The following is a 24321-nucleotide window of genomic DNA, read 5'->3' as shown; positions in this document are numbered from 1 at the left end:
GTGGTTCAAGCACCTACATTGAACACCTTCAAGAAAAAATTGGATGCTTATCTTGCTGGGATCCTATGACCCCAGCTGACTTCCTGCCCTTTGGGTGGTAGGCTTGACTTGATGATCTTCCAAGGTCCCTTTCAGCCCTACTGTCTATGACATCTACCAAATCATGGGGTGGTGACAGTGTGGGCCCAAGGTCTGGGGGAGAGCTGCGATCTGCTTCATGCATATTCCTGCTTACAGAGCTGGTGCCCATTGCAGGGGCATGTGGGGAGTGGATCATGGCTCTGCTCTGGGTCCTGGCCCCATGCTGCCACAGCCCTGTGATCCCAGCTCTGACCATCCTGCTCCTGGATGCTGCTTCCTGCCCTGCCTGTCTGCAGCCCCATCCCAGCCACCTGCCCAGCTCAGTGTAGCCTTAGGGAGTTTTGGTGAGCTGGTGCGGGGGCTGGAGGGGGAAGGGGGGGCGTGGCTGTGACAGTTCACCAAAACTGCCTAAGTGGCCCTGGGGCCCAAATAATTTCTCAGTTGGCTATATTCTTCACAGCTACTTGCAAATTCCCTCTGCCTGCCTCAAGAAGTCCTGGCTCTATGGCAGGCAGCAGGGGCCTTCCCAAAGCCCAGGCTGCTGATGGCAGGCGGCAGGCAGGTGGGAGGCAACCTATCTATAGGTACTAATTCCTGCTCCCTTTCCCCCTCCTCCTCCTCACTCCTTCCTCCCTCCTGCCTGCTCTGCCACCTTCCAGTTTCTGCTGGAGGACCTGTGTGACTGCTTCCCTGCCAGACTGCCTGCTGCCCCCTGCTAAATGATAACTGATAAGTTAAAACTGGTTATCACTGGGCTTATCAGTTAATTAATTAACTGTGTAACTGTCCACATCCCTAGTAGGGTCCCGTCAGCATGTTTGTGCATGTGGGCCATATGTTTTAGTCATGTTAAGTGTTGGCTGCATTTAATCAGTTTCATAGCTGGTTTCCATTGCTGAGCATATGCTGCTTTTGGTAGTTTAATGATAGACAGTGCATTTAGTGAGATTTCCTTGTATGCAATTACAAGGCAAGAGGCTTTTCCCCATGCCAATTGGGGGAAAAAAACCCTTATCTTCTATTCAAGTAAATATGGCAAGCCAGCTGATTTTCCAAAAGACCTGAGGTTTCTGTATGTCCCTTTGATATCAAAGGGAGATGTTGGATGCTCAGCAGTTTTTGAAAATTGAGATGGATAGTTTTAAAAATATTGTTTCACATCTTTCATTTTACGTTTTCTATGTTTTTCAAATGGTACTTGCAGTAGAGAGGTGATTAGCTCTGTTAGTCTGAAGTCAGGCAGAAGGTAGGACAGGGACACTGTAGAGCAGGGTTGGGCAATTATTTGGATTTGAGGGTCACTTCATGAGTTTTTGTGACCTGTTGAGGGCCACATTCCTCTCCCTCCTTCCCTCCTGGGACTGTGACCAGCATGGAAGCCTGAACCCACCTACAGCTTTAGCATGTGTGTTCACATCCATCTGTCCCCACCCCCTGTGGCCAGAGTCCACTTGCCAACAGCTTTAATAGGCCTTGCTGTCCCATGTTTCCCCCCACCCCCCTGCCTACAAGTCCAGACCTGGGAGCTGCCAGCTGCATTCACAGCTTCCCCGATGTAACCGGCAGGGGCCTGTTTTAAGAGCTAGTATGTGCCACATAACTGTGTGCTGGGCCTGTTTTACGGGCCAGTGTGTACCACACAGACAATATTACTTAATTGCTCACAGTGGTGGGGTACAACTCTGCACCACCGCCATCCCTACTGCAGCCCTGTGCCCCACCATTGGGGCAAAAATCTGGGATGGCACGTGCCCCCCCCATGCATCTCTTATGGTATGCCCTCTAGGTTGGAAAACTCCATTTAATGGTGAACTAGTTGTATACCAGAGATAAGAAAGCTTCCTTGTTTAGAAACCAAATCTTGTCTAATTTATGCCTTCTAAGGATTACAGAGAAACAGGTCTGGATTATTATTTTACCTAGCAGCCCTATAAAAACTAAACCTTCTGGTGCAGGTTAGAGACAAGGGAGCATAGATGCATTTCCACTGAGCTTCTTTTACCCCAGAAGGTGTTGGGAAGGAAGTTCATTTGAGTGTTTTGTGGATGGTCTTCTAATGATTGCATAGCTTTTAAGATGTGAATGAATTTGGTGAGATGTCAGTTGGTCAGTAGTCACCTTTTGTCCAACCCACAACATGTCCTAGGTTTCATATACTAGAACAGACTATCTGCAGGTCTCCTTTGGCCAGGGAGCTGTGCTTAATAAATAATTTGTATAGTGCCATCTCCTCTTCATTGCCTCAGTCTTAATCCCCAGATCTATTTTGAAGCTCTGATCCAAGAAAACAATAAATCTGACATTCTGTCCTAAGTTAATTTTGTTGTGCCAGAGTGCTGTGTTGTAAATGGTGATACTACACACTGATCTGATTGATGCCTCTGTAATATCTCACATAATAATCCAGTTAATAGATATGCTTTTGTACATCTTGGTTCACTCTTTAAATATTAGTTTTTAACATGCCTTGTGAATATTTTTAAATCAGAAACGTAATTCATGTAGATAGTAAAGTTATCAGAAGCCTTTCCATTTTTTTCTTCATTTAAAGAACGTTAAAGAAGTCAAGATAAATCTTTACTATCTAACTTTGGCTCTGCCCCTGCAAGCATGTGAGTTCTTCCACTGAAATGCTCTCACATTAAATATTTGCAAAATTATGTTCTTAGAGCTTAGTCCTTAGAATGGTTTCACATTTGAGTTGCTTTATGAAAATATAAGTATTTAATAACCAGGGAGCTTGTTTTTCTCTTATTAAAAAAAAATCCCCTATGTTTGGATTTAAAAATAGAGTAACATAAAATCCACATTTTTCCACGATTAAAATGGAACGCCACTAACACACACACACGTTTCATTTTAATCATGGAAAAATGTGGATTTTGGGTTACTCTTTTTTTTTAATCCAAAAACTGGGGCTTTTTTTTCAGAGAAAACCAGGATCCCTGTTAATAACCCATATGAATAATAATAATAAAAAAGTCCATTTTTGCTCATGTGGCTTAACTGTAAATTGGGTAGAACCAGCAGCACTACCCTACTGACTTCAGTTAGCTCATTAACAAAAATATGGTTGGACAAGAAGTTTCCAGATTTACACAAGCTGTAGACCTTGTGTTTCATAAAATTCTTACTAAACTTGCAAAAATTGAAACTTAAAGTAGTACATTCTGAATACAGGCGACTCTCGCCATTTGTGGGGGATACATTCCTGTGATCCCTGCGAACGGTGAAATCCATGAATAGGGCACTGCGTTCATGAATGCAATGCCCCCAGTGGTTGGGGTATTAGTGTTTAAAGTGTATTTAAAATGTGGATTCAGCATTCGCAAATACTGAAGGTTTCCTGTACATCTTTTAGTGTTTTGATGAAATTAAGATTAATACAGAAAAGATAACAAGGGTTTCAGAAAAAGATTGTGCATGTAATTTTTCCACTGGATTGCCATTTTGCTAGCTCTTTTAATTTTACAATGAATCGTACATTATTAGAGGTGCTTTTGTAGTGCCTTGTCTGTTTGTAAAGTCTGATTTGTTCTGAAATGATGTAGTGTTGTTTTTGCATTGCACCATTCTCAATGGTGCAAAATGACCTACAATGACCATTGTGGGGTATCGAATGAAGTCTTAGGGTGACATCTGAAAACCTAGATTTTGAAAAAACTTTGATCCCAGGCGCCTGATAAACATATTAATTAGCATACACAATGTGTTCTCTACCTCACTGTCTCTCATCCCTCCCCTCCCAAATAAACAAAAGGCAGGAATGGCAGTAGCTTAAGGTATCTTCATAGAGATTTTTTTTTCTCTATTAATGTTGAATGTCACAGTGGCTTTCCCAAAAAAGTTTAGTTTAAAAGTTTAGTTCTTGATTTAAAGCTTTTATACAAAGCAACAAGTAAGTATCTCTTTCCTTTGACACCAAGGCAACTTCCAACTCAATCCAAAGCCTAACTAGCTATAGCCTATGACTGAAAAAGTCAAGCTTGCTCTGCAGAATTAGTTTGGTGTCTCTGATTGAGTTACATTGGTATGTGGCAACCTTTTCTCTGCCAATAAAGTGCACGGCTTAAGTCCACATATGCAGATTACAGTGCAGTGGTTCATAAAGAGTTCTGTTGTAGGATTTTATGCCTAAACACAAGCATGTAAACTCCTTCCCCCTTCCTTCCTTAATATGACTGAGGTAATTAAGTGGTTTGAAAGTCAAAAGTCCCTGACCATGCAAGCATTTAAAAGAAGTTTAGTGTATTGCTCCCTTAAAAGAAAACCTGCTTTATGCCTTTAATGCCACTGCTAGAGCTCCAGTTGCTGAATCTTTTCTTAACTTTGTTCTGTGGCTTTAATGCAAGTACTTGAAGAGGAAGCTGTGAACACTTTGTGGATTCCACTTGCAGAAAGCTGCTCACGTGGTATCTGTTGCTACAGCTTCTGTTTCAACATTTGTTGCTGCCTTAGGAGAAGCTGTTGCTTGATATCTTCAGTAGCTTATGCCACTTCACAAGTCTGAGAGGTCAGGTCCCCCCCGCCCCTTGACTGTTGAGAAAGACATAAATAGAATTGCTGGTGCAGAAAAATTGCAGTATTCTACAGCCTGCTGTGGATCTCCAAAGATTCACTGCAATGAAGGATATGGGTACTGAATGAGACTCCAACTCTTCTTTCGGTCTTCAGTTTTGTAAGAGATTCCCCATAAGGGGAAGAAGCCAGTTCAGGGTTCAGTCAAAAGAGTGATGAGGGGTAAAACTGTATGGAAGGCAACTGAAGGACTAGGGGTAGAAATTACACATAAACCAGTATAAGTGATAGGAAGCTAGTTCAAATCTGTAACACAACAGAAATTCATTGCATATAAACCACTTTCAAAATGGCCAAGATAAACCTGGATGGGATGTAGTATCAGACTTAACTGATTTAGGTTAAATCAGTTTATTGATCTTTGGTCCCAGATCCCCTTCAGATTCAAGTTAACTCACAGTGCCCCATCATCCCAGGATTCTTTGTACCTCCCCCATAACCACCCCTTGCAGGGTGGGCAGGCTAGTCTTGTCCCAAGCTGTCTCTTCCAGCTGAGCAGGGAGGCATGCTCTAGCGCCCCCTCCCTCCCCCGCTGGTTTCTGGTCTTGGCCACTGCAGGCATGTGGCTGCATTTCTAGAATCTAAAGTGAATGTCCATTCACTTGCTTATCAGTTCAATGTATGCAGCTTAGACTAACCTGCGAAGACTGAATCAATACAGTCAAAAAGCCTGAGGTTGAACTTAACCAAAGGATCTACCTCCCATGATTAAATTATGGAAAAGAAAAAGGAGTTTACATTGTTCTCTTATAGGGGAGTTACTATTATATGAAATGTCAGAAGGAAATAAATTTTGTCACAAAAAGAAGCACAGCAATAATTATATTTAGTAAGCAGATAAACAATAATAGTATATACTACTGGAGAAACAATAACTAAGCCAGCATGAAACAGTGTGAGCTCTTTCAAGCATATATTAACAACTCTTGCAGCAGCTGTTGTCCCCCTGGTTTTCCTGTGACAGGTTAGAGTGCTGTGCCTTGTAGTTGTGTGACAGGGTTGATTTGCATAGTTTTAGTTAAAGGTTAGACAGCAATTTGCATTGAATGGTTTGGATAGGAGTGATCCTGCCTCAGACAAAAGGTTGGGCTAGGTAACGGGTGGCCCAGCTGCCAAGGATGGGCATCTGTTATATATGCCACACAGCAGTTTGGGGATAAGACAGGTAGCACGATGGCAGATAGGTCAGGGAGCAGGAAAAAAGAGCATCAAATCAGGAAGGGAGCACAGGGCAGAAAGCAGATTTTCCAGGGAGCATAGGGAAGGGAGCAGAAAGCAGAGCAGCAGGTCAGGTAAGGGGATTGGAGTGGCACTCAGGGAGGGTGCAGGGCTAATTTGTGGTATGCCTGCCAAAACGTTAGGTCCACACTGGACTAGATGACCTCCAGAAATCCCTTCTAGTCTTACTTTCCTATGAGCATTAGTTCATGTGCTACCTACAGTAGAATAGATACCTATAGAAAGAGAGCACAGTGTAAAGTAGTTTTAGAAAGACTTGTTTTTTAGTGGGAACATTGCTTGGTTCAACTACCCACAGATATACATCTAAGTAAATAAAGTACAGATGTGGGTGTTAACGTGCGCCTCAGAATCATTTTTCTTAAATCCAAGGACATTCCTTGCTTTCACACAGCCATTTGGATTGAGTAAGATGTGAGCAGGAAAGGCTCATCTCCAGTACCTTTTTGGCACCACTCTTGATGCTTCTCCCTCCCTCTTCTATTTCCTTTGCTGAAGATGAGCACAACACAAATGAGACAACTGCCAAATTCCTAAAGAGTGCTTCAGCATTTATTGCAGTCAAGTACACCATCTCAGAAAAGTAACTTGACACATTAGCTTATGCAGTGCTTTCTCTTGCTCTTAGCTTGTGTGCGCAGGAAAGAAACATCTTCAAGCCATTCACTGCCCTACTACATAATGTCCAATACTTGATTAGTATAGCTCCCAAGCATAACAGGGGGCTCTCTCGGGGCCAGTCTACCATTGGCCCGCCCATCTGTTTCTGGGCCAACTGTTCTCCTCCTTGCCTGCCATGCCTTGTTGTTTCTTAATTGGTTCTAATAAGACAGGAAGCTGCCCATTCTTACCCCAATGCCAAGGGGTGCTATCTGTGGTTGAATTCCTCCCCTACACTGCAGCCCAAGCCTTGCAGATGGCATCCAGGCAACAATGCTCCCGGCATACAGCTGGACCAAGCTTAGCCCTCATTGTCAAGCCACAGACACACATATTCATACTGCCCTCTTCTGGCTAGGACCTCTCACATTCCACCCCTTCTCACAGGGTCTCTTTCATGCATTGACAACTTGTATTGCCTTGCTCCCTCTTGGAGCAGGCCCATTTAGCCATAGGCTTTACCTAGCACACACCTTGGGTGGCAGATGTTTTGGGCCTCTCCCGCAACCGTCACCAGGTAGTGGCCAGCTGATTACCTGACCAGAACCAAGCTTGCCTGGTGATTCTAGTCTAGTCTGTCATTCTTTCATTTTATCATCATCATCTTCCTCACTACCACTACTACTACTACTACTATTTGTATTACTGTAGTATCAAGGAGCACCTGTCATTGACTGGGATCTCACTGTCCTAGTCTCCATACACACTGAATATACAGATACAGATACATATAGATAATATAGATATATTAGTTTGTTTGAATGTATACTTAGGATTAGTGTAAGAATAAGAAAAATCCAGCTACACAAGGCACAGGTTATATTGCTGATAATTGTTGCTTAATGGAAGTTACCTCAAGGATTCCAAAAAAAGTATTTTCTAGATTTCAGAATTAATATAGATTTCAGAATTAATATAGCATGTTTTGTTAGGATGGTACTATATATTTGGGGGCTTTTTAAAATTGGGTGAAACTCATGCATTCTTTCCTCAGGTATTAGAGTAGTGCCTAGATGCTTGGTAAAATTAAGTTTCATTCTGGATTAAACGTGTTCTTTTTTACATAAAGGTATGTTGGGCAGAACAAAACCTTATCAGAAATTAAAGTAAATGTCACTTCTTTTGCTCCATCACAAATGCTCAGGCATAAGAAAATACAGTTTCAAAAGTGGTTACAGGGTTTGAAACAAATGTATATGTAGCTTTTAATAGAGTTTTATGTTGATTAAATTGATTTCATATTTATTTGAATAATGTTACATATTCTTCCTTTTGGGTATAAAATAATGGGCAATTTATTAAACAGTAAAAGTCTGACTATAGATGCCTAAAGATTGACAGTTATTTAATGATATATTTGTGTATGGGTGGCACAGGAAAGAAAATATGACTTTATTTGCTTTATAATGAGTTGTTAATATTTGCAGAAAATAAATTTTTTTAAGTGGGGAGTTCTGAAGTATTATTAGTCAAGTATTACATTAAAATTGGAATGATGTGAGAGGTGGGATTGTATGTATATTTTAATTTTTTTCCCCTTTGTTTTCTGCAGTATATATTTCAGACTCTTTTTACACAGGGCATGTTTTGACACAAATGCTAAGACACTTATTGTATAATTCTGGGATGACTTGTTGCTTCTTCCAGGAAATGTAACTCTGCTTCTCACAAGCTGGAGAGGCACCAAATAGGCAAATGAGTGGATTACTACCAGGTCCTGATTGGAGCATCATCACACGAGCTTAAGTTGTGTAAAACTAAAGCAGTACCAAACTTCAAGCTTCAGTATTCTGACCTGCGGTGATTTAATGTATGTGATGGGTGAAGAATTTTCTATGGCAAAGAGAAAGAAAGAAGGAGAAACATGAGAAATAAATAGGCATGGGGGAAGAAAGAAGATATGTGAAATGAAAAAGTAACAAGCAGCTTAAAATAAGATGCCAGTACCCACACACAATTTAAAACAAACTCTCGCAATTGGTCCTGTACCGAGTTGGAGGGAATAGTTCTTTTCTAGAGGTAAAGACTTGAGAGATGTTTGCCCTCAATCAGTGCAGGGCTGATTTTTCTCCCTGGGACTAGTAGAATATCAACAGGTACAGAAAAAATATGGAAAAACCTATTGAAAAATCAGAGATAATTTAAATAATTGTAGAATCATTGGGAACTATGGTAAAAGGATATGGAATAGAAAATCTTAAGCTATATGCAGGTAATTTAACTTTAATACTATTGATACCGCAAAGAGGGGTGCTTAGATAAGGGATTCCTGTTAGTACTTTTAAGATGAGCCAAATCTTTGCCAAATGAGATAATCTTTACCAAAAATTGGTAGAAGTGGTAGAACCTAAATCTTGTCATCAAATATTTTTTTTAAATCTAAAACAGTTGCCAAAAGACCTGAAAGTACATTTTCATGGATCATCTGTTAGGATGATTGAGGTTTTAGTTTGAGAATATCAACATCAATAGACATGTGGAATTTTGCACTTATCTTTTCAGCTGGAGGCTTGAACTAAGCTCATGCTTTGGCCTTGCTGGATATGGAAGAATGGGACTGGTTGCAGCTTATATCAGTGGCTGGCAGGCTATGAACTGTGGGCTGGATCTGCCCCCCAGAGCCTTTAAATAGCCTGTAGAACCATGCTGGCGGCAGCATTTGGTGCTGAGGGCTCTCCCTATGCTGGGCTGCAGTCTGCCTTCTCCGGCTCTGGTAGAGGGGGAGCCCTGCCCATGTCCTGCCACTATTGGGCAGGAAGGCTCTGGTCAAGGGGCTTTTACTATAGTGCTCCAGCTGAGAGGAGGGGAGAAGTATCAGTGGTGGGGCTCTAATGTCCTCACATGACCAAATTGTGCTGGGTAACAAGATTATACCTTTGCTGTTCAGCAAGTGTTGAATAAATGGTTATTGGATATACAGTGTTTTTTGTTACACTAACATTCTTGGCAGTAGTGTTCTCTATCTGCTTTGCTCTTTGTCACTTTCAGTCATTGCAGTAATTTTATTAACAAATAGCTAATAGGGATTACAGTATTTACTTGCATCCACAGCTGACCCAGGCTCTGGGCAGGCCCCTGCCACTTGCCACAGACCAAGACAAAATACAGAAAATTCAGTCAAGTGTAGAACTAACAAGATCTAAGCCAAATGTAAAAACTTAGACTTTTTTTTTCTTTTTCATGTTGTTTCCCCTAACTTGCCTCCTTATTGTGTTGGTTTAGGTTGTATACTTTTCAGTTGTGTCTTGTTTTGACCTGCAAAACTCTCAGCATGCTGTCTCTGAAAAAAACTATTGAATGCAAAAGGACTGCATTCTTACCCTTTCAGTTGTATGTGCCCGTAGCAATCTAAGTGAGATTTCAGCAAGGCAATGTTGATTTTGCTTAACAATTCCTGAACATGTGGGTGTGACTCCTCTTCACTGTTGAAGGTGTGCATACCGATACCCTTACAACTTAGAAAATTGCTCTTAGACTGACATTTCCCACGATACAAAAGAGTGGATATTTTTTTAACGAGCATAGAATAACGAACTCTTCTGCTCTTTCCCCTACCCCACTCCAGTTACCATTCCCATCCCTTAAGAATTGCCTGGAGAAAAGGCCCACTAGCTGGGACTAATTGGGATCTCCTAGGAAGGCAGCAGTCTTCTGGACATAATTAAGGATCAGAGACAAAAGGAAGTATGGAGTGGTTATTGGGTGGTGTCAGTTCTGGGGTGAGAGAATAGCAGAGCCATGAAATCAACTAGTTTAATAAAGTATTGATGACTGGCCTGAAAATGAGCAGCCAGGTTTTTTTTCTGTTGTGAAAGGAGGAAAATGTATTTCAGATCCTTTTTTCCCTCTTTCTTCTTCCTTAGAACTGTTTATTGGCTTTTATGTCAAGAACAGAAATGTATTTAGTCACCCTGACTCTGAGGAGAAAGGAAAATTGGGCTACTGGGTCGTTTTCTAAATAGGTTTGGCAAGAAAAGGTTCCTTTAACTATGGACAGAGGTGGTTCAACATGGCTTAATACCAGGAGGAACAGTTAAAAACAAGACTTCTGGAAATAAAATTGGCATTTTGGTCAGAGAACCATAACATTCTCTGCCAGTTTTAACATCTAGTCCATGGTCTTGTTCCTCAGGAGGGCCATGCAAAAGTGAAATACTTTTTTGGATGGTGCCTTTCTGTACAAGTCAGGACCTGCATGCACACAGGTGTCTTCTAGGAGTGCCCATCTTGCTTCATTTTTGTGGGCACACAGTTTAGTAGAGATGATTAATCTGTCTTGGACTGATTCCCAGAGCTGATCTTCTATATTTCAGTAACATATGTATTCACCAGGACCACAAACAAGTGGAAAGCTGACACTTGTACATAGTCTCTCTGCATTTGTAAATATCCAAGTTGAAATGCAGGTGATAAGTCAAAGTTTTGGTCATCCAGCCATCCATACCCCTGTGTGAAAACTTAGATTTTTGCTTTCTCTCCTTTGTCTTTATTTTTTTCCCATTACCTCTTCTCCATTCTTAATGACAAGGTTAATACAGAAGAGAAATACGGCAGTCCTCACTTAATGTCTGTCCCTCAGTGGATTCATTAATTTTGCTTATGCCTGTGTAGATCATCCTACAACTGAAAACATTTCACATTTACATTTAACAGTAACCAAGCATTTTGTGTGTGCTGCTCTCTTATTTCACAGTCAGTTCTCAAACTGAGAGAATTGCAATATGTGCAGTAGAAGTGTTTTTATAATTATCCAGTTAATTTTCCATGCAGTGTGTCTTTTTTACTCCTTTATAGTGTCCTTTATCTTTCTTCAGTAATCAAAGAAGCTGTAAAACCTATTATAAGCAGGATTCTCTCTCCCTTTTTTTCACTTCCTGCATAATGCAGAAAGACTTGGGTGTGAATTCATTGCTCCCTCTCATAAGCACCTGACCATATTTATTAAGCTTGTTTGCCAGGTTAACCGGATTTCCGTTAATTCTGTGTATACTCCCATGTGTATATACAATGGATGGTTATCGTCATTTTCTAAAATAAGTTTAAATAAAATAATTCCTTTATACCTAATTAAAATATAAAGAATAACCTCCTGCAACGTGGTGTATTTTCTGTGGCTGTTGGAACTTTCACCCCCTGGCTTCTTGGTATAAAAAAAAAAAAATCAAGCTACAGAAGGTCATCTTGACAACTTTGGATCCAGACTTCTTTGGGTTTGGGTGGTGCTGCTGTGTTTTAGGAGAAGGTTTGACAGGGAACACTGTGACCCCATCCTCTTGTTTTCCTCCTCTCTCCCTCCTATAGTCAAATAATAATACTAATAGTAATACTAACACTGCATCCAGTAACTTCACTGTGTAGGTGTGTGCTTGGCTTGGGCTGCTATGAAGAATAGTATTCCTTACAGAGTACATTTATCAAACGTTTCATTCATGATTTTTGATAGTGATAAATCTAGATGTGACATCTTTTTACACATTATATTTTGATTCTATTAAGTGTGTATTATTTATTAATATTTAGCAGCTTCCAAAAATGTAATTGACACCTCATTAGTGTAAATAGTGTATAGTTGAAGTTGCTTAATGGGGATGCCTTGGTGGATTATAGTGCAGGCTAATTAAGTTGTTATGTTAAAATGTTTCCAGTTGTTATGTGACTTTGTTGCCATATGTATCTATAATGTAGGTTTACTTCTTGCTTCTCCCTATTCATTTGTTAAATTTGGTTTCCTTTATGTATCAGTTCTAAAATACTAACACTGAAAAAATAAACAATCTGCTTCCAGATGGTTTCAGGTTCCCATTTTATGTGAGAGAGACATAGAGTAACTGCTGAGAGTAGGGAGTGAACTTTTAAGTGACATGTTAACACCTCTGACCATAATTGTGAGGCATGTATGCTGAGAATCATCCCAACAGAGCATCTTTAAAAAATTCAGACATCCTTTTAAATAGAAACAAAAACAACAAACTCAACAATACTTCACATTTAACAAGGGAGAAATAAAGTCCTGAAATATGTCCTACAAGATGCTCTCCTGATATCATTAGTGTTCTGTTTAATTGGGGCCATGATCAAACTCACTTCCTTCTGGAAAATGTGTTATCTAGTAGTGTTATCCCATGCTTAGTTCACTCAGGTGTTTGTGAAACTCTTATGTAACAATAACAAGTGAATTAATGCTTCTGAAAAAAGTAAAATATGAGTAAAATCATAGAAGTGGCAAGGGATTTTTTTCTGTTTGTTTTTTATTTCAAGTTGATGGTTTCCTAAAAGCCTACAGTCATAAAATAAATTTATTCTATACAGCATTGCCACTGAAGCAGTGACCGAATAGGTCACTAAACTCACAAGAAAGATGCATTTACACTAATTTTAGGACTGTAGGCTAGTCACGCTAGCTCAATATTTATTAAATCAGCTCACAGATCAGGTAATTATTACCACAGACCAGGTTTTTTTACTCTGCCCCAGTAGTTATAGAATACAGTGAATAACCTAAGGTCTTCTATAGTTAAAGCTTTTTTATCTTTATATCATCTAATTGTTTATAATATTAACTATAATAATTCATTGATTATTTAAATTACAATAGCACCTAAAGTAAGCTAGGTAGGATAGTACCTAAAATAATAAGGGACAGTTTCTTTGGTCTTAAATTGTAAACTTTTCCAGATGAAGAGTAGGGGGAAAGATATAGTATACAAGTAAAGTGATTAAGATGGTGTGACTGGTTTCTGGGGGTTTCTTTTTATTTTATTTTATTTAATTTTGCTTTCCTCTTGGTAAGCAAAGGAGCTTGGTAACAACTGAGTCTGGGAGTTCCTGATAAGGATGTACTAATGCTCTTTTTGGTATTTGGAAAACTTGGCTGTTCTTAGCCAAAGGATCTCACTCTTCTCCTCTTCAGGATCATATCAGCATCTAAATTTGGGGTCAGAATTGAATTTTCCCCTGAGGTCAGGTTGTCGAGGACTGCGTAGTGCAGGAGTGGGTAGGGTTACTGTATTTCCAGTATCAAAAAAGAGGACACCTGTGGCGGGGGGGAGGGGTACATGATGGGGGGGGCAGTGGTATGCCCGTGCCTTGCCTTTGCCCCTCATTCCTAAGCCACAGCCTCTCCAGCCCTGCTGGTGCCCCTCACTCTAGACCCATAGCGCCTGCCCTCCCCAGCCCTGCCAGTGCCCCTCACTCCTGACCCGCAACCCCTGCCCCACCAGCCCTGCTGCATACACATACATACACTCTCTCTCTCTTAGTGTCTTTTACCTGGGAGTATCTTGCTGGGGCCTGCGCACAGACAGAGCATGTGACTCCTGACAGCCAGTCACCTTGCCTGCTGCTCCCAGGCAGCCAAGTTGCTAGTGCCCTGGAAAGCAGAGGCAGACCAAAAACCCGGATATTTTCTTGGATTCAAAAAACCTGCCCAGACAGTAGGACAGAGAACCAAAAAAGAGGATATGGCCGAGAGAAACCAGATGTATGGTAACCCTAGGGGTGGGCAAAATGGCAGATTGGGCCAGCAGCTGGACTCCATTTCCCAGCAGCCCCTGCCCGTGTGGCTCCCAGCTGGTCTCAGCAGAGAACCCAGGAGCAGGGAGCTGTGACAGAGCATGGGGCAGCACAACTGGGACTCTGTCCTGGCCCTTGCCCCGGTTCCAGCCCACCCATCTTGCTTCTGGCTGTAGCCCCATCTCAGCTGCCTGGCTACACACCCTGTCCCTGCAAGTCCTGCCCCCCAGGCCTAGGATCTTCTGAACATATATTAACCAAATTGTTCCCTGTAGTAGCAATGTCAGGGCATTGGCAGTGCTCTTGTCTCCCCTGCTTTTACCTGTATCATGCATTAGAGTGTTCTTGGCTTTTCTGGTTTTTTGCCTTATAGTTGCATGAGGGTTTAAAATGGTGATTTTGAGGAAACCTTGCATAAATGGTTGTCTGAAAATTCAGGAGACTCCACTCGTGGCTGAAGAGGCCTCTCAGTCCAGAGTTCCTGTTGGTATTGAATTTGCTTTCTTTATTTTTTGGTACATCTGTTTCCATCTGTTCATCAGCCTTGCCATAAGGTTGGTTAATTTGTTGCAGGGGTCATTAAAGAACTGGGTCTAGAGGAGGTATTGGAAATAAAAAAGGATACTGGGCCTCCTTGGTCAGTTTGGTGTTCCATGTATAAGTACTAGGAAGTAATTACAGAAAGCTAAACTACACTTGAATAAGTAAAAGGTGTTTGGAGAAGTGACAACAGTTTTGATTCTTCTATCATGTCTGTCTAGGTGTCATTAATCACAACACACACACACACACATACACCTCTGTGCTTTTGCCCACTGCTCCTAGCCCCAAGCATCCAAGCTGCTCATGCCTGGGAAAAGTGTAGGCAAAGGAAAAACCCAGACATTTTCTCTCATTTTAAAAACCTGCCCAGACACAAGGACAGGGGGCTAAAAAAGAGGTGATGTCTGGGAAAACTCTGATGTATGGTAACCCTATAACTGGCAGCCCATAGGCTGCATCCTACCTAGGAGGGGTTGAAGTGCAGCTTGCAGGCTTCTTTCTGCTCAGTTGCCGCTCCTGCCTTACCATTGCACCTGCTGCTGTCTCAGCAGCTAGAGTCTCGGACAAGGCAGCATAGTAGGAGGAGACCCTGTAAGCTTGCTGCCCATGTGGGAGTGGGGGAGGTGCTCCTTGCGCATCAGTGATGGCAGGAGCTCATGCTGCTTGTGTGGCAGGGGCATGGAAGGACTCAATTGTGTGGCAGCAGCAGTGGGAGGGCTTGTGTTGCTTATGTGTTCGTGGCGAGGGGGATGGGAGGAGGTGAGATGGGGCTCACCTATGTGGCAGCAGGGGAGCTTGCATGGTGGTGGTGATGGTGAAGGCTCTCACTGCTCCCATGATGGTAGGTGGGATTGATGTTGCTGTGCACTGTAGGGACCCTGGGAGCCCAAATGGTGTGTGGTGTGCAAACCAGGGGCCACAATCAATGCAACATGCAGACCCCAGCTGTTGTGAAGTAGGACCACCCTGTTCTGTTTGATTTAAAATCACTTTACACATAATGGTTTTGTCCCTTGTGAGTGTGAATTCCATGCGGTGAGAGAGAACCATGAATTAATCTTCTCACATTGTATTATTTATTTGCATTTCGGTTACACCTGTGGGTTGTAACAGGGTGACTTCCATTAAAGATACTGATAGGAGTATGTGCATAATATCAGGTAACAGTGTGGTATGCTTTCTAAACTGAGTGAAGAAGTGAAACAGAGTGAAGGTCTGAGTAGTGAGTAGTGAGTGTTGAGTGTTGGGAAGGGATACTGAAATAGTTAAGTCCATTTTGAGTATTTTGTTTAAAGCTGTACTTAACTTCCATTCTCTGATCTGCATGTACCCTGCAGGTGACAGGCCTCAAGCCTGGATCTTTCCTAGAGTGATTCATGTGATTCTTCCACTTCTAGATGGAGATCTGGGCTTTGTTAGCGTGTGTAAAGACTATGTTTAATGAGCTGATTCTGTGAAGAACTCCCTTCAAGAGAACATGACCAGACAACCTTTTTGACTAAAGTATTTCCTTTAATCCTAAAAGTAGGTGCAAACCATTATATAGAAAAAACAGTTTTATAACAATAACCAGGTCTGCATAACTGCCTTGTCAGAAGCCTTTTCCATCTCTGTGAAGCAGTCTAGGAATGCCCATCTTCTTCAGATCCCCTTAGCAGGGGTCTGCTCCTTTTTCCCCCTGAGGCAGGAAATATATTTTTTATAAATTAGTTGAGAGGCTTTGTTCTGCTCAGTTTCTCAAGTTTGGATCTTGCTGTCCAAATTAGTTAGGTGGGCTTTTCAGGGATCTGAATGTAGGCCATCAAGCAAAATGTTTTTGTATTGTTCCTGAAGTGCTGGCAGATGGGTGGCTATCTCATAATGTCCTATTTACTGCATGTTTTTTTTTTCTAACAGCTTGCTATCAGTCTAAACCAGTGGTGCTTAACCTTTACATCCATCAGGCTGGATGGGCAGAGCCTGGTTCCTCCCTGGGCCTAGAACAGGCACAGTGGGGCCCCATCTGGCTGCATGGAAGGAGGTGGGGGCTGGCTGGTCCCCACCCAGTCATGTGGGAAAAGGGGACATGACCCAACCTAGCCCCATGGGGGAGCATGATCCAGCCCCAAAGGTGAGGGGGCATGGCTCAGCCCTGTGGGTGGAATGGGGTGTGGCCTGGCCCCAACTTCGCCAAGTGGGAGGGAAGGGAACATGGTCTGGACCTATGGGAGGGAGGCATGGGGAGACAGGAGCATGGCCCTGAACCAATTGTGCATGGAGAGTGGGGTGTGGCCTGGCCCTGATTTGGTCTTCTGGTGGGAGCGGGGTCATGGCCCTCCTGCAACTCATCATACAGGGCTTGGGACTCTGGCAGCAGGGAGGGGTGGTGGTTTTAGCTGGTGGTCTTAGCTCCCCCACTGCTAAATTTCCTGACTCACCAGGAGCCCTGCAGGCTGGTTGCAAAGCTTCACTGGCCTCATTTTGGCTCATGGGCCAGAGGTTGAGCACCCCATGTCTAAGCTAATGTAGGTGAGAAACAAGGTTGGATTTTTTTTGTGATCTCTTTTACTGGATCAACTGTATAATTGGGCAAGGCATTAGACAAGCTTTCTGGTACAAAAGTTGACCCGAGTCAATAATTATGTCTATTCTGGTAAAACTCTGTAAGATGATTCTTGGAGATTCAGCTGAATTAATTTTAAATGTGATGAAACCTAGGGGATACAGCTAGCAACATTTTTGTACACCACTGATTAAACTTGCTCTACAGCAGGTTTAACTGAAATGGTGGCAAAATGGAAGTTTTTCTATGTTATGGATCCTACCAATTTTGAAATAGTTTAATAGTTGAATAACTGAAAAGGTTGTGATGAATTTCCCAGTGTTGATAAGACAGTGAAAATTTCAGCATTTCGCAGGCCTTAAAATTTCAGCATTTTGCAGGCCTTAGCTTACCTATTTTTTGTACCCAACTTTAGGCTCACACATTAGCAAATCTTGACCTCAATATGCATATTTGTGTGAGAGATCAAGTCAACTATAACATATTTTTAAATGGGGAAGTATAAATATTTAACTTGCCTATTCGAGAGCTTGTCTCACAGACTTCTGTACTTGCTGGACTGTACAAGGCTGTAAAGTTCAGCACTGAAGGAGGCTAATCTGTTGCTGTAAAAGCCAAGTTAGCTGTGTCTGTCAAGAAGCATATGAAGCAAACCAGAATGTACAGTGGCAGAGCTTTTTTCCTCTTTAACTCTCAATTTGTTTCCGTTTAAACACTTGCTTTGTCCCTGCCATGACATACAGGCATGTGGTTAGTTTTTAAAGGCCAGGAGTGACTAAACTGCAAACTTGTGAAATAACACTTGTATATCATTTTGGAAGACAAACATTCTTGCTCATCACCTGAAGGGCCCCAAACCAGGGGTCTTTCTCTTCCTCAGCCCAGCCTTTAAAAATAAGAGTGCCTACTGTATGCTTCTGTTTTGTATTTTTCAATTCCATTTCCTAAAAGCCTAAAGTCTAGGAAAAAAAATGCAGTGAACGTAGGGGAGTTTATCTCTCCTTTTCCTGTATATAGTGTGCACAGAAAGACATTGTATGACAATATTACGTCACCTTTTGAGTTGAAGGTTTGACCTATAATTTTGGTCTCCAGTTCCAAGATTTATCCATCAGATCCTAGTAAATCTTGGGATGAGAGGGAAGAGAAGCTCTTTAGAGATACAAAAATGCCCAGAAAGGGAGATACATGGTTTGAACATAGTATTTGAGTGGCAAAATGCTACGGTAATAGCAGTCGTTTAAGTACTTAAAGAAGGGGTCAGCAACCTATGGCTTACTGGCTAGACTTGGCCATAACTGATCTATTGTACCAAATTTATAAAACCAACAAAAAGGCATTTGTGCACCTGTATCAGGTTTTTCAGGGTTCTCATATTTTGCCTAAGAATTTGCGGTGCAGAATCCAAATAGATTTCCTGTTTATCGGGCAAAGGAAGATAGCATTAAAATTATGTGGATGGAAGGAGTGAGTGTGCAATATGCCTCCCACCGGAGCTGGAAAATATTCTATGACTATAGTGACATAGTGGCATTTCCAATACTGTGAGTTTTTCAAATAAGAAATACAAATGAAAGCATACTGTGCTACAGAATTCTAATGAAATTCCTTTATGGGGATCTTTAATTGATTTTTTTTTAACTTGGCAAGTGGTAGAGAAATTGCTATTCAGCTTGTTTTTTTTTCATCCTGTCCTCAGGTATACTGCAGTCTGCCTTAATAAAATAACTCATAAAATTATGTCTAGGTTATTGCTCTGCTTATATATTAAACTGAGAACCAGATTCTGCCCTACCTTGCATATCTCCTTGTATGATCCCACTGAAACCGTAAGGGTTGGAAGTGAGGGAAGCCAAAACAGTATTTGTTTCTCAATTATTAAGTGTCACTTTAACCAGTAATTAAGCAGATACAGTAACTTACATAAAATTAATCCCTTTTGCTTAGCAAGTGACTTGCTCAGGTATAGTTTAATTACTGGTAGATGTTGTTTCATACTCATTAGATCCAATTGCATCTGGAATGGTTCCATTCAGCTGCTAAACTCACCTGAAAATCTGGATTTTTGCCTCCAGTGCTATACATGATGCTCCCTCTTCCACACTTTCACTCTTGCCTTTAGTTGTGCCCTATGTTGGCCTCTTTGCACCACCAGTGTTCCCTCTTGGGTGTTTGTGCTTTTCCCATGCCCTTTTCCCTGCCTAGAATGACCTCTGCATCCACTGTGCTAGGTTCTGTCCTTGAAATCATTCTTTTTTCCACAAAAGCTACAAAATCTAGCCCACAAGAACACTTACATTAACCTTTTCCTGACTGAAAACAAAACCTGCTTTTTACAGTTATAACGTTCTCAGTCCTTTCGCATTTCAGTGTGTTTGTGTGATCAGTCACTGCCCCGAGTGCTTACAGAGCCTTTATCTGTGTCCTGTGCAGCTCTAAGCCTGATCTCACAGCTTGACAAACAATAGATAGTAACAGTTCAATAACACAGACAGAATATTGGAAATATATTGGGGAATCTAAGGGACCATATATTTCCTTTGACTATGCTCATGTACTCCAGCTGACTTCAGTAGAAATGGTGCATGTATATCTTAGGATCTAAACATTTGAATAATTCCTGATTAGTGTGAGGATTATAAATTTGAAGAGCGAACACCAGACGTCAGAAGCTATTTTATTTAAAAAATAGGGTAGGGTAGAATAGAATACCATGTAATAAAATGTAATTGTGTGCTTGTATTTATCCCAAAAATCTATTTATATAGAATAACAAGTTAGACATTGGTAGTATAAGACTGTAAGGATGGTAGCTATTTGGAAACCATTCTCGATTTCATAGATTTAATAGATTTTAGGGTCAGAAGGGACCTATTAGATCATCGAGTCTGACCCCCTGCCCTGGACAGGAAAGAGTGCTGGGGTAAGATGACCCCAGCCAGGTGCTTGTCCAATTCATTGATTCCTTGCATGGTTATACTGTAATACACAGGATAACCGATTTGGCTTGTGCTTTGTGTTTACCAGCAGCAATATTTGTTAATATTCTTCCTCCCTGGACACATCTTACACTGTGTGCAATGCTTACCCCATCCTGCATACGCTATCATTTACTTTACTTCCGAAGCCTTCTGGTTTCAGGTGCTTTGAGCAATTGTATACAAATATTACATTAATCAATTAAAAAAAAACAAGTTACATTGTTATTTAAACTTAGAGCTTGTTTGTTGTCTCTTCGCACAGACAAAGACTGGTTTCACTCAATTAACAAATAGAGGGTAAAGCAAGGTAAATCTGACATCATTATGTAAATTGATTGAACCTGTCTTTGTCCATTGTTTTACAAACACAGCAAGTTTTTGTGCACCTGTCATATTTTACAACTCCAGTCAACACCAGCAGTACCTTTTCTGTTCTTTGCTGTAAAAAAAATACACGTGTATTTTATTTGCTTTTAAGTACTTAATAACAAAGTGAATGCCTTTTAGCTACTTTCTTAGATGTGGGGTTAGAACAGCCTGAAGTACACCTTGTCCTGACTCTGAATTCCAGTTTGTTACAAAGATTATTTGGCCTTTGCTCTTGCTAGCTAAGGTGGGGCTGGATGATTCAAGTTGTTCTCTTTTCCCCTCATACCTGCAGATTTGCATGTTTGACCTAGCAGGATAATTGGGCCCACAGCAACATGGGCGTGCCTCCCTGAGAAACACTCGGTTTCATGTATGACTCATAAGCCGAAGCACAGACACTACTTCCCCAATCTACAGTAGCCATTTTAACTGCATAAAACTGCTGGATTTCTTTTTTCCCTTTCTGGCTCTTGGGACTATGCAAACACCTTCCAAAACATTAAGGTAACTTTTTTGTCTTTCAGTGGCACTGGGTCTGTAATGAAGGGGTGTATCACATTAACAGCAGGGGAGGTGTACCTGTTGCTAAAACATGGCTGTATGCTTTTTTTACCTCTGTTAATGTATGAACTCAGTCACATGCTTGATTGCAGTAAGTACCAGGGGAAAAACAAAGAATGCCAGTTCTTGCAGGGTTTTGGTCTTGTAGGCAAAGTATGTTTTAAATAAATGTTTAATATGCCAGAAATACCTCTGATAGACCATGAGAGTAAGAATGAAAAAAAGACAGCATTCTCTATTGGCGTACAACCACATGCACGGTGTTTTAAAATTATAAAAGGAAATGGTCATTTTATATGGAAGTGCTGTGTAAACTGTGTTTTGCTGTTTTGCAAAATGTTAAGAGCAATTACATTGCTTCTCCGTACTTGACAGCAGTACACCTGAAATAAGCCTTAAAGCCTTGACATTTTAAATGCTACTGCATTTCAGGTACGTTCTTGTATTAACTAATGCTTCAAATGTGCTGCTGATTCCAACTACTCTAAGCACTACTAAGTTGACTGTAAAACATCTTTATTGTTCAAAACTGGGCATATATTTAAATTAATTGTTTAATTTGTAGTACAAGGTGTTCTGAAAATGAGTTTGGACAAAGTACTAGTCCATAAAACTGCAGAGAATGATGACATTTGCTCTGGATAAACTAAGATTCGATTCTGAGCCACTTTAATAGTAGGTTCATAATGTAAAGAATAGATGATTAGTCTTATATATGGCCTCACACCTACAAGTTTATTTCTACTGAAATAGGCTAATAAATCCCTTTAATATAGAATTTAAAATAGAGGAAGAGTTTAATTTTTTTTCATTCAATAAAAATTATACATAGCTGTCTCTCTGAATATGACTTGTTTCTCAAAGCTTAGCACTTTGGATATGACAGAAGAAAGGTGTATTGTAAATGAGGCTAGGTGTAGGGGTATTTGTACAAGAAGGCCTTATGGGAAGCAAGTTGTCAAAACACTATTTAATTTTAAATAGCTTTGGACCCCGTATTTTATTTTTTCAGTTAAAAATAAAGTTTAATTCCTTTTAAACTGAAAAATTAATTACAGAGGAATAAAACTTAGTTTGATATTGCCCTTATTATACTTAGTATCATTTAATGTCTACTTCTGGGGCATTTAATGGAGTAGAGGGAGAAGTCAACTATTAGGCCAATGGTCATGCTTTGGGGTATTTTGTTTTCTTCAGTCCTCATCAGCATTCACCTGTTACCTTTCCTTGTACCCTGCTGTAGCTTATTAGGTTTCATTTTTCTTTTTTTTTTTTAAATCCCACTCAACAGGTCCCTGTTTATTATGAGCAATGTATCCTTCTGCCTGAAAAATACTTAAGAGATGGGTAAAATTAGTAAGGAGCAGGTTGTATTGTGGAAGTTTTTTTGTTGAATACTTAATATTTCTTGGAGTATATGATTTCTGTTTCTTTGCAGCAGCTTTGTAAGTTTTGATGTCCACTTTTGAAACTGACTCATCGTTCAAACTAAGACAACACTCATTCTCGCCATTTGAACTAACAAAAGGGAAAACCCACTGATTTCCCTCCCTTTCGCTGGTTTTCTTTCCTGTAGTTGGAGTGCTAAAAGCTGAATTAGTGTGTTCAAAAGTTGAACTAGGAGTCCCAGATTGCGGTGGTTTGATAATAACATCTAGAACACTTCTGTAGTGCAGCTGTTTCTAGTTCACCTTTGGCCAGGACTTAAAGGGGAAATTTCCAGTTCCTTGTGGAAGCAGAGTTGAATACAAGAAAACTACTGAATCATTTGGTTCACTATACATTTGAACAATTTGAGGAAAATAGTTTAAGAGTCCAAGTTACTTTAAAAAAAAAAAACCTTTAAAGTACTCCCACTAGGCAGATAAGAAGCTGGAAGAGAAAAAAGATAATGATGATAGATCACGATTGATTTTTCCAGTTGAAGGCTGTGTGTTATGTTGTATGTCCCAAAAAGAAAGTAACAATTTTTTCTGTCCACCCACAGGCGGGGTTCTCTGGATTTATTTTAACTGATGAAGTCCCAGCTGCAACTGTTGGGAGTTGATGCATAGCTATGACATCATCCAAAACTCCAACCAGCCTATTGGCATGGGCATTCCTGCAAAATACTTGTCTGAGCTTCTAAAAAGTATTATTTTCTTTCCTGTTTAATGTGATTAGTGAAGAGTTTGTAGGCTTGCTGTTGATACAAGAAAGAGATACACAAATTAAAACCAAAAGTAGTTGGTCTGGTGCTGTAACTGCTTGTGAGGCTTACATAGCTTTGGAAACAGTTTCTTGGGTTTGATGTTAAATGTAAATCATTTTACTCCTCTCTGGAGTGTCTGAATGTGAACAGGGCGAAGTAAAGTAGAGCAAAATTGGGTGAGCTAAAATTTGAAAATATTTATAATGAAAATGTGAGGTTTCCCTTCATAGTGGGGGGAACTTTGATCTCCAAAGTAGCTTTTACTTTTTGGTAGTTTCCTGTCTTTCATTTTGTAGTTTTCACTGACAGTTTTAACACCTGAGTTGCACTGAATATGAGAAGAGCAGAGACTTTCTTCCTATGGGGTGAGTCATTACAGGGGAAGAAAGTGGAGTGAATGTTACCAGTCTTGTTTGATCCTTTTTGTAAGCAATGAGACCTTGCTAAAAGTAAGTGACTCATTACACTTTTTATGCTACTGGTGTGCTTTAGAGAGAGTTTGCTTTGCTAAATCTTATTTTGTCTAGGGAGGAGCATTTAAATATTTGTATTTCAGAGAATGTGGGCATTGAAAGTTGAGGTCTTTTTATTTATCAAAAGATAATGTGAGATCCTGTATATATTATTCTCTGAATAGGAGGGGACTAATCTTTTCAACAGTAAAAATGATGTAGTCCTCAGTATAGTTCAGTCTCTGGACCTGTCCTCAGGCAAAGGTGCAAACTGTGTTAGCCTTTGGCACAGTTGGCCAAGCAGCAGGAAAAGGACAGCCACACACACACAAAGACTCATGGAGATACCTGCCTCAGAAACGAGGACTGGGCCAGACCCAGGCCAGGCTCACACCTTCAAAGGGCCAAGCCCAGGACAAGACCTGGAGCTCCGGGTTGACATGCACTCCGCCTCGGCCTGGGCCAGCCGCCCCTACAGACCTCCCAACCAGGGAGAAGAGCTTGACCAGGAATTCTTGGGTCAGCTCACAGAGGTAGTGAAGGGTAAGGATGTGGTAGTCATGGGGGACCTGAACTTCCCACACATCTGCTGGGAAGAACAGTCAGCCAGGT

General features: G+C 40.9%; 1 protein-coding gene across 3 annotated transcripts in view; it reads left to right on the top strand.

The window, feature by feature from the left end:
- ELF1 (E74 like ETS transcription factor 1) overlaps positions 1-24321 on the top strand; it is a 115293-nt gene that overhangs the window by 4735 nt on the left and 86237 nt on the right. For 2 of the 3 annotated variants that reach the window (XM_019529836.1, XM_019529827.1), the window contains exon 1: positions 20893-21009. The exons of the other annotated variant lie outside the window; for it this stretch is intronic. The gene's annotated coding sequence lies outside the window, so the exon portion shown is untranslated. Of the gene's footprint in view, positions 1-20892; positions 21010-24321 lie in introns of those variants that run through there. 3 annotated transcript variants of the gene reach the window in all.

Source organism: Crocodylus porosus, unplaced genomic scaffold (genome assembly GCF_001723895.1).
Source record: "Crocodylus porosus isolate Cpor-Errol unplaced genomic scaffold, CroPor_comp1, whole genome shotgun sequence".
Taxonomy (NCBI): domain Eukaryota; kingdom Metazoa; phylum Chordata; order Crocodylia; family Crocodylidae; genus Crocodylus; species Crocodylus porosus.
The sequence above is the reverse complement of the archived record's forward strand: the minus strand, read 5'-3'. Positions and strand labels throughout refer to the sequence as shown.